The sequence below is a fragment of the Sciurus carolinensis genome, chromosome 12, assembly GCF_902686445.1.
Source record: "Sciurus carolinensis chromosome 12, mSciCar1.2, whole genome shotgun sequence".
Lineage (NCBI taxonomy): Eukaryota > Metazoa > Chordata > Mammalia > Rodentia > Sciuridae > Sciurus > Sciurus carolinensis.
Window position 1 is genome coordinate 103,541,603 of NC_062224.1, and position 11,119 is coordinate 103,552,721.

The 11,119-nt window shown below is 43.4% G+C and overlaps 1 non-coding gene across 1 annotated transcript; it reads right to left on the reverse strand.

Annotated features, from left to right (window-relative positions):
• Window positions 1-914: 914 nt before the first annotated feature.
• Window positions 915-1,021, reverse strand: LOC124962517 (U6 spliceosomal RNA). Its single transcript, XR_007104524.1, has one exon. It is a non-coding gene; the product is annotated as a U6 spliceosomal RNA (small nuclear RNA).
• Window positions 1,022-11,119: the final 10,098 nt, after the last annotated feature.

Genomic DNA, 11,119 nt, shown 5'->3' on the forward strand with positions numbered 1-11,119 from the left:
CACCAACGCACAGGGTCCTGGTTCCCTTCTTCTGTTGATGTTTTCCAAGTTTACTGCAAATGGCCCCAGGATCATGTGGGCAGGGATCTCTCTCTCCCTCTCCCACAGCTCAGGTCTCCCCCACCAGCCAGCCCAGGAGCCTGCAGATAAGGAGATTTTTGTTTCTTTGCCTTAGGGGAGGGCTGGTTGCTGGGTGGAAACCAGAGGCTTCTGGGAAGCCATTTGTCCAAGAGTCCCTGGAGGAGAAAGCTCAAACACTGGATCTGAGGGGGAAGGGAGAAGGGAGTGCCCAAGAAGAGAGAACTTCGACTGTACAGCAGTAGCCACTTGCTATCTTTCCCTTTCTTTCTGAGAACCATGTAGATCTCTGATTTTATTTCCAGTTCTGAGCAGGGTGAGGGACCTTAGTAATGCTGAGGCTGGTGAGATGGGGTCTCATAGTTCAGAGAGAGCTCTGGTTTTTTTTTTTTTTTTTTTTTAATTGTAAATGTATTTTATTTTGTAAGCAACAATCAAAATATATTTGTGCTACTGATTTCTTCAAATATTAAATTGGATCTTAACAAAATGTGTCCACTTTGATGTATTCTTGTTCAACTTTGGAATCTGCAAAGACCCTGACTAAAGAAAACAGAAGTAATTGCACAACTGAGACTAGAAGTGTTACAGTGCTGCAAATGATGCCAGATGTCTTACATTTAACCAAATACACCTTCAGTGGTCCCTTGATTTAGAGCATTAGGAACAGCAGAGGAAGATACAATGAAAGTATCACTAGAGTAGCTTTGTGTGTTGCTTTATTTAAATATGACAGTATCCAACATAGCTGCTAAACACTGGACAATATTTGAAGTCATAAGTACATCCACATGTTCTTCCAAATGACGTTTGGGATCCTGCTTGCCAACATTCTTAAAAATATGAAACGCTTCACGAATTTGCGTGTCATCCTTGCGCAGGGGCCATGCTAATCTTCTCTGTATCGTTCCAATTTTAGTATATGTGCTGCCGAAGCGAGCACGAGAGCTCTGGTTTTAAAAAGGACATGTGGCAGCTTGCAAAGCAAAATCATGGATGAGGGGGTACGTATCCATGTGGGGTGTCGGCATGTGACAGGTAAGATATGGGCAGGTGTCAGGCATATAATGCATATGCTCATATCCACAGGCGATCCCTGGGAAGTCTATGATTGCTGATAGCAGTGACTTATTCTAGGGAGGGAACCTAGAGGCAGAGGGAGGAAAGAATTGCTTGTTTGTTTGGAGTTTTTTAAAATCATGCATTGATGATCTTTTCAAAAAACACATTCATTGGATGTGGCACTGAGTTGGTGAAGACGCCGCGCCCGATCCTCTTCCCTTGGATAAGTCACTTAACCTTGCTGAGATTCGGTTCCATCACCTACAAAGTGGTTATGGTGATATACAGCCCTCAGGACTGTCAGTCCACCCCGCGGTGTGCCAGGCACTCTGTAGGGAACACAGCAGATGTCTGACAAGTGCATGTTAGTCTCCTTTTCTGTCCTTCCTGCCCCACCCCCAGAGGTGGTGGGGCTATTGGTGCAACATCTCTCATGGCTCTGGTTTCCTTTCTTAGGCCAGGAAAGTTGCTGCAGAGGCTGCGGCTATTTAAATCAACTGACCTTTCTTCCTGAGGCTCCAGGACACCTCTATCTTAGGCTGGTGGTGACGGAGGTTGCCGGGGGTGTGCTGGGAGGTGGGGCAGGGGTGGGGCGCTGCACTTGCCGGTCCCTCTGAAGAGGCAGGCTCTCAGGCCCTGCAAGTTTCTCCCGGTAGAGATGAAGATAGAAATAGCAGGGCTCTTGGTTCCAAGTTCCTCCTCTCACTGGCCTGAAGTCTTTCTCCAGGGCTGCTGCTTGCTTTGTTGTCCTGACCACCTTAAGCCTCCTTGTGAGGGTCATGGAACCTTGTCAGGTTTGGGCTGGCAGGTCTTCCAGAGGTCATGATCTAGAGAAGCCAACAAGGACACTTTGTCATCTCCTTAAGAGTCACTATCGGGCATTCATTAGCTCACCTGGTGCCTTCAATTCCGGGGACACTCCTGACAGAAGGTTTGGGGTTCTTCCACCTGCACCTTAATCACCTCAGCTTGAATCACCCCCATCCCCTCTGACAATTTAAACAAAAGCCGTGTTCTTGCTGGATCCAGACAATAAGTCGTAGCAGGATGAAAGGCTGAATGGTTTCTACAAGGCTTTGGGCAAGTCCTGGTATGAGACGAGAAGCAACTTATACAAAGCCCCATTTGCTCTTCATAGCTTTTATTGACGAAAAGCTTTTACAAAAATGTAATGAGCAAATTTTATATATCGGTGTGGCTGGTCCATGGTGCCTACGTAGTTGGCGAATTGTTCCTCTGGATGTTTCTTTAAAGGTGTGTTTTTTTGAATGAGATTAGCATGTAAATAGGTGGACTTTGTGTAAAGCAGTTTTCCCTCCCTTATGTGGGTGGGCCTCATCTAATCAGTTGAAAGTCTTAGAACAAAAACCCAACTTCCCCTGAGCGAGAAGGAATTCCGCCAGCAATTCTGACCTTGGAGTTGAACTGCAAGTCATCTCTGAATCTCCAGCCTGATGGCCTGCCCTATCAGATTTTGAACATGCCAAGACTCCACAATTGTATGAGCCAGTTCCAATCTCTCTCTCTCTCTCTCTCTCTCTCTCTCTCTCTCTCTCTCTCTCTCTCTCTCTCTCTCTCTCCTTCTTTCTCATCTCATTGGTTCTGTTTCTCTGGAGAGTCCTGAGTAACACACAAAGTATTTACACTATTTGTTCTATAATCAAGTAAGAACTAGATTTTCTAAAAAAATCCACATCTTACCAAAGTGAAAACAAAGAAAAACATACATTGATAAAGCTAGAAAAAATAAGTTAAATGTTAAAATTAAGTGGCAGAACTGATTTCCTCGTACATTTTCTAAATATTTAATAATGGGAAGGCATTATTTTACAATGAAAGCATTTAGACTTAATTACTTAACAGGAGATTTTATGACAAAAATAGCATTTTTAAGTGAATCGAGACTTCAAAGTAATTAGGAGAACATCCCCCAAAGTGTGCTTGCTCTGCAAATACAGCTTCAAATCCTATCCTCCAGACTTTCCTTTCAACCAGCTGCTACCACTAAGTCCCTTGGCCTCGGGTTTTGCTCTGGCTTAGACATTCTCTGAAAGCAAGGGCTGCGTGACTTCCCAGATTCAGAGGTGACCCCAGTCTACCAGGCTGTCAGATTCAGAGGTGACCCCAGGTTACCAGGCTGTCAATGTGCGTGGCCCCAACTAGATGCACTCACTCTCAGTTGGTTTCCATCTGATTCCTGCAGCTCTGAGGTTGTCCTCACTTAACATATGAAGAAACCGATGCTCCAAAAAGTTCTGTGATTTGCTAGAGACCACCTAGTGGGGCAAAAGGCGGAGCCAGAGTTTGACCCCTGATTTCCTCACTTCGACCTCAGGACGTTAAGGGCTGTACATCAAGGCTGCCTCCCATGGGATCCCAGGAGACTGGGGAAAGGGCAGGTCAGGAGACTGGTTTATTGTAGGTCAGCAATTGTGTTGGATGGGGGTGGAGTGTGAATAAAAGCACAGGATCGAAACGTTGTGTCCCATTTCCTAGGGTTCACCCTGCCCACCTCCCTAAATAGTTATGAACTTCACATTATAGTTTCTGCTCAGACTAAGGGAGAGGGAGATGAGGCCAGTTCACCCTTGAACTCAGCAGAGACTGCTCCTTAGCACCCTCCTGGCCTCTGACAGGGTCACATAGCAATCCCCATCTCCCTTTCCTTCTTTTCCTGTTCCTTTTTCACACCAAAGCAAACCATCCTTTTCACCTGTTCCCATCAGAGTACAGCAGCAAAGAGCAGGTGGCCGTGTGGGTGGGGTGGCGAAGCAGGAGGGGAGCTGGGGACAGTGGAGAAAAAGTGACTGAGCAAATAAGTAGTGGTCAAGAGCACAGACTCTGAAGTCGGATGGAGTGGTCTCAATCCAGGCTCTGCCCAGTGTCCAGGTGGCCACCCATCAGAGTCTGTATCTCATAGGGTTGATGTAATTAAATGAATTAATGCTGTGAATTGCAAAGTTCCTGGTCTGCTTTTATAATCCCCAAACGAACTCTGAATTGGGCACCTCGCTTCCTCTCTCTGACCTCTCGCCTAAGAGCTTGACACGGTATGCTTCTCAAAATGCTCTTCCTGTCTTGTGCTGGTGACCGGGGCCTCTTGTCCCTTCCTCTGTTTCCCTCTGACTTTCACACAGCCTCTGACTCTAGCCTAGCTGACTCTCAGCCAAGCGCAGGCCTAACAGGTGGCCCAGGCTCCGGGAAACAACAATTCAAGGGCGATTTGGCCCATCTGCAAACCCCAAGATGGCTTTGGGGAAATTGGAAGCTCCAGGAATGTAGCCGTGGCTATTTCACTTCAAGGGTTTGCCCCTTCCTTCTGCCCTCCTCCCAAGCTCCTTGTAATCACCCACCCACCCCCGACTCTCCCCTTTCCTTGTTTGCTTTTTAAACAAATGTTCAGGGAGCCGCCAGGGCAGGTTCAAAGGAGTAGCTGCCAAGAGCACCACTCCCTCCCGCCACACTCGCGGTGCCCTAAGTAGAAGGGGATCTACAGCCCTCCCGCTGGGGTTGGGCCACCCACACTCAGCCCCCTAGCAAGCTGTCCTTCTGCCCTGTGCTTTTGCTGAGGGGGTCTGAAACCCCATGGAAGCCCCCGGGTCCACTCCCCATTTCCCTGTGTGTTCCAAGCAATGCCTGACGTCTGGGTGTGGCTGACCCAGGCTCTGGGCCTGGGGATCCCAGGGGAGCTCAGCGTAGAGCAGCAACTCCTTTCTGTTTTCAAAGCCAGGCGAGGCTAAGGCCTTTCAGGCACCTCTGTCCTTTTCTGAGCAGGAGGCTGGGTATACCCTGGTGTGTTCCTTAAACTGTATTTATCAACGTGGTATGAAACCTGACTGTGGGCTTAAGGAAAAAACAGATTTTACCCGAGTTGTGCTCCATTATCCTTAGTAAGTGGCTTTGGTCCTCATGGTAGAGATGGCTTTTGCCTCTCCCAGCACCGTCCCAGTATTCTAGGCAAGAAAAATGGAAGAATGGTCAAGGGAAAAGGGACGAAGTAGCTGTGTTTGTCCCTTTAACCAACTTTTCTGCATCTCATGGGCCAGAACTTTGTTATCTGGCTGCCTCCAAATGTATGTGGGGCCGAGGAGTTTGTCTTAGGGGCTTTGCACTCAGCACCAAGTCAGGGTTTTCTTAGTGAAAAGGAAAGGGAAAACCATACTTGGTAGGCAGTTAGCCCTTTCTGCCATAAATGGGACTCTTCCACAGCTCCCCCAACGACGTTCACAAGTAGTTACAAGTCCTGACCCGGCCGTCGTAGATCATTGATGCTCTCTGCCGTCAGGCAATACAGCACAGCAGCTGAGTCCAGACTCTGGAATCAGAAATACACATGTTCAAATCCCTGTTCTCCCACCCACCAGCTTTGTGGGCTTGATCAAGTCACTCAAGGCCTCAGTTTTCATACCTTTAAAGTGGGGATAATAATTGTTCCTACCTACTAGGATGGTGGTCAGGTTGAAAATGATTTAATAAACATTTAGCTCATGGTAGCTAATAAGAACTCAATAAAAGTTAGTCTGCTTATTTAATTGCTGTACAAATCGTACTGAATTATATTTGAACGCTTGTCGTGTAAAAGATCAGAAGTTCTTCAAGCAAGGATACCTGCCTTCCTCTCCTTATCTGCTTTTAAGCATCAAATCAGCCATTTCCACCACATGAGTGATCCACGAATTCACTCGCCTGGTAAAGAAGTAGACTCTTACAGAGAAGGCTAATGTCCATTTGACGACCCTGGGAGGTGAACGTTATTTTCGGTTTATTTATTATCTGTTTTTCCTTCAGGCCTCTTCCTATACATTGTATGTGTTACATATATGTAAACCCGGGAAAAATATGGAGATTTTAAAGTTTTCCTTGTATCATATCGTATGGAACATTCTTCAACTTCCTTTTTCAAAATTCAACCATTTATCTTCGCTACCTTTATTTAATTAGATGCAGCTTTCTCAAAATTTTTTTCCCTTTTGTTGTTTTTCTTCATTGCTGGGAATGGAAACCAGGGCCTCATGCCTGCTAGGCAAAACTCTACCACTGAGCTGCATCTCCAGCATCCCACCGCACCCCGCCATGTTGATTTTCTTTTTGAGAAAAGATCTCACAAAGTCACCCAGGGTTGGCTTGAACTTGCAATCCTCTTGCTTCAGCCTCTGAATACTTGGGATTTCAGACGTGCACAAACACACCAAGCCCAAGTTTTCTTTAGCTTTTCTGAGACTTGACTTTACCGCCTTTTGATATTTCCTACTATCAGAATGTTATAGTTTATTTGATCAATCCCCTGTTCTTCAATGTAGAGATCATTTCCAACTTGTGCTATTTCAAAATAATTGTTCAAAGATTATCCTTATAAATATATCTCCGTTACCTATGTAAATACCACAAAATAAAATTTCTAGGTTTGGATGTGAGCCTTTTAGATCTTTAAAGATAATGTCAAATAATCCTCCCTTTTCCCTCAGAGATACCTGTCTCTAAGAATGTTGTTTTCATCCTCCACTTGGGTCCAGCACAATCTAACCTCAGTAAATATTTGTTAAATGGCAGAGCCCACCAAGATTTTATTTGGAGAGTAGGCAGAAAATTTCCTATATCCTGAGACCTCTTTGGACTTTTTTCTATATTAGAAAATTCTTTCTGTTGAGTCTAATGCTGTCTCCCTATAACATTATACTTTGGTCCTTTTTTACCCCTTAGAACCAGGGAGAACAAATCTGATCCTGCTTCACATGATGTGACCAGCCTGTAAAAGACTAAAATTCCTGCTTCCTCCCCCATATCCCTCATTTTTAATTTTTAAGGTTTTGGTGAAGATAAGGAATGAAGAACTTTCATAAAGAGTTCTTTTCAAGACTGGAATGTAAGTACAGAAACAGTATGTCCCCAGTGTTTCAGGACAGATTAGTTTCCCTGTGATATGCTTTCATTTATTTTTATTCTTATTTTTGAATATATAATGTGTTCTCATGGTTAAAACATTTAAAAATACAAAAAGCTATACACTGACCAACAATTATATGAAAAAATGGTCAACATCACACATCATCAGGGAAATCAAATCAAAACCACAAAGATACTTCCCTCCAGTTAGAACAACTAGCATCAAGAAGACAAAAAATAGCAAATGCTGGGAAGGATTTGGAATAAGGAGAACTCTTACAAAGTGGAATGTAAATTAGTACAGCCATTATGGTAAACAATATGGAGGTTCCTCAAAAAAAAAAATAGAGCTATTCTACGATGCAGCAATACCATTACTGGTTATATATCCAAAGAAAATGTAATTACTATGTCGAAGATACATCTGATTTCCATGTTTATTGCAACTCTATTCATAGTAGCCAAGATATGGAAATGACCTAAGTGTCCAATAAAGGATGAATGGATAGAGAAACTGTGGAATATATACACAACGGAATATTATTCAACCATAAAAATGATGAAATCCTGCCATTTGCGGCAACAGGAATAGACCAGAGGACATTATATTAAATGAAATAAGTCAGGCACTGAAAAATCAAATACAGATAGAAGTTAAAAACTGATCTCATTGAAGTAGAGAGTAGAATAGTGGTTTCTAGAGACTGGAGAGGGTGGGGGAGGTAGGGAAGGGTTAGTATATTTTTGGAACAGAAATACAGTCAGGAGGATTAAGTAAGTTGATGGAACGAGACAGACATCATTACCCTATGTACCTGTATGATCACACGAATGGTATGAATCTACTTCGTGCACAACCATAGCAATGAAAAGTTGTACCCCATTTGTGTATAATGAATCAAAATGCAGTCTGTAAAAATAAAAAGAAAATTTAAAAAGAACAAAAAAATCTATTTTTCTACTTATTTATTTATTTATTTTGGTACTGAGGATTGAACCTGAGGTGGGGGATTAACCACTGAGCCACATCCTTAGCCCTTTTTATTTTTTATTTTGAGGCAGAGGATCTTTAAGGTGCTGAGGATCTCTAAGTTGCTGAGGCTGGCCTTGAACTTGCAATCCTCCTGCTTCATCCTCCTGAATTGCTGGGATTACAGGCATGCACCACCATGCCCAGCTATTCTTCTTTTGAAAGTTTTGTTTCGTAGTGTTTCAAAGCAAATTTGACTACATATCATTTCATCAATAAATCTTTCCATATAACTTTTTCTTTCTTTTTTAGTGGATACAGAGGAATTCTGATAAAAAGATGTATGCCATAATTAATTTTATCAGACCTCCACTGATAGATTCTTAAGTTATTTTCACAGTATAATTCTTGCCAATAATTGGGAATCGCTCTAGGTGTGTGTCCTTACACTCACATGTATTTGTATACGGCATTGTTTTTAGCATTTAAAATGTTTTTATAAATAATTTTACTAATCAGAAAAGGAAATCAAAGTTTCAATTTGGAGTTCATACAATCTAATCTGTACAGGGAGGACAGTAGCTTCCTGTTGAGACTGATCTAGGAAGCCAGGGACAATCCTTTCCCTTGGTTCTTCTCGAATTACTGTAGGAGCTTTGATTTGAAGTACCTGCCTGTGTTAAAACCCATCTCACGTTTTCATGTTTAAGAAAGCTATGGATTTTCTAAATCCCACCTCCTTCTTCCCTTCGCAAGATCTTTCGAAACTTACCCAGACTTCCTGTCAGGATTCCTGACGTCAGTACTATTGGCATATTAGGCCAGATGACCTGGGCTTGGGGGTGGGGTCAGTCCTGGGTCTTGTGGGATGGGTAGCAGCATCTCTGGCCTCCACCCACTAGATGCCAGCAGTACCCCCTCCCCCATGTCCATTTCAATGGGGGGTAGGTATGAAAAATGGTGGACTCAGTCAGACATCATGACCCTTTGTACTTGTACGATGACATGTGAATCTACATCGTGCACAAACACAGAAATGAAAAGATGTACCCCATTTGTGTACAATGAATCAAAATGCAGTCTATAAAAATTAAAAAATGATTTAAAAAAGGAATTGTCCCCTGGGAAGCAGTGTCCCCACCTTTAGGACTAGTGCTGCAGACTCAGAGCAAAAGAGGAAAGATAGCCAGTCCCCATGGCCTCCGAGGCAGTATGCAAGCAAGAGGAGCAGTTTGACTGCTCTGTGCTTCTGCTCCATTCTCCACTCCAGAGTCACAGCTTGTTTACTGAACCAAGAAGCTATAACTAGTTTAAATAAGGTTAGAGAAGAGAGATGAAGGCAGAAAGACAGTGAATGAATTTGTCAGTTCCCCGTGGCAGTCAATGACCTTGGTTGATACTTCTGAGCAGTGACTTATCTCAGGTACTGTTTATCTTTTACCTGTGAAAAGTCATATTGTGAGTATGCATTTTGTGAGTCGAGGCCTTGTTGGTCATTAAACGTCTCAAAAAAATCACTTTATGAAGCTGAAACATTTTTATATGTGATGAATTTGTAGCTACATCCTGAGTAATTTTTGCATCAAAAGTTCTGTTTTCACTTCAATGGCTTTCCAAATATGTATTCCGTTTTAGAATTGGCCCCTGGCTTCAGATGAGAAAGTGGAAGAGGAGAGTCAAGGAATCTCCTTTGTCCTTTTTGAGGAACAACTTGTTCTTTGCAGAAGGAACAGTGGAACAGAATTTTCCCAAGCTAGAAAAAAAACATGCTGTCTGATGCCTAAAAATCCAACCTAATTGTCAAGGGCAGTTGGTGCGCCTACTCTTCTACGAGGTTCCTGTATCCGCTAAGCAAGACCAGGCTTTCTCATCCTTCTCTTCCACAGTGTTTTAAAACTCTGCCTGATATCATGATGAAGTAGGGACACATGTCCCCCTTTAACATGGCCCCTCATTTTGCTATGAGCACCCTGCAGGTACGAACTCATTTATTTGTAATCCCCAGTATCCATGATGGAACCAGGCACAGACTGATTGCTAAATAAGTACCATTTTAGTTTGACTTGGTTCCATAATTGAACCTCTTATTCTCAGACCTTGTGACTGCTTTAGAAATTCTACTTATTGCTTATTCTTTGTGGAGTTTATGGCTTTGGAATGTCCCTTCTATGGCTAGAGATTAGCATTGCTGTGTTACATTCAGTAAAAGATGAATCTCATCACCACCACCACCGTCACCACCATCATCATCACCATTCAGCATCGTCACCATCATCATCAATTATAAGTGGCTCTCCTGTGTCACACACATTACACATAATTTCATCTGATGTTTTGCAATTATGTCTCTAAGTAGGCATTCTTAAACCCACTTCTTACGTGAGTTGGAAAACCGATGCCTGGAGAGGTTGGGTAACAAGTGGGTAAGCCAACATGCAAGCTCAGATCTCTGATTTCTAAATGTCTGCTCCTTCTTCCATATCATTCCACTACCATCCAGGGGAGTCTTGGAGCAAGCTCCAACGTGGACTAAACTTTGGTCCGAGACATTCTTTCTTCCGTATCAGGGTATTCCAAACCTTGGTGGTGATGGTCTCTTCAATTTCTCCTGGACAGGAGCGAATTCTTGACCTGTGAGGACTAGAAGGAAAATTAGTTTGTTTGCAGCAATGCAGGGACCTATTCGAAAGTTCACCTCAGGAGGAACGAACTCTCCAGCATAGAACACCCTCATCTGCTCTCGTCCTGCAGGACATAGCTCTGGCATTGCGCAAGGAAAGGCACGAGCAGTTTGGAAGGGAACATCTGAGGCAAAGTCCTGGGAGAAGTTGGGATGGGACAAGCCCAGAGGATGGAAGGTTTTGCCAGGCTGTTTCCATGCCAACTGCTGAGTGAGCTCTTGAGCAATTCTTTTTGTAGATTTTTCCACTCCTTTGCTCCTGGTCTATATGGGGAGGATGACTTTGTAATTTATTGTCCAAGCAAATACTTTTTTTGAGACAGGCTGGTCTCCAGCCCAAGAGCTCAAATGACTTTCCTGCCTCAGTTTCCTGTTTTACCAGCCATGCTTGGCTTTAAACTAAAACAGTTTTGAGAACAGGGCACCATTAATAATGATGCTTGTAT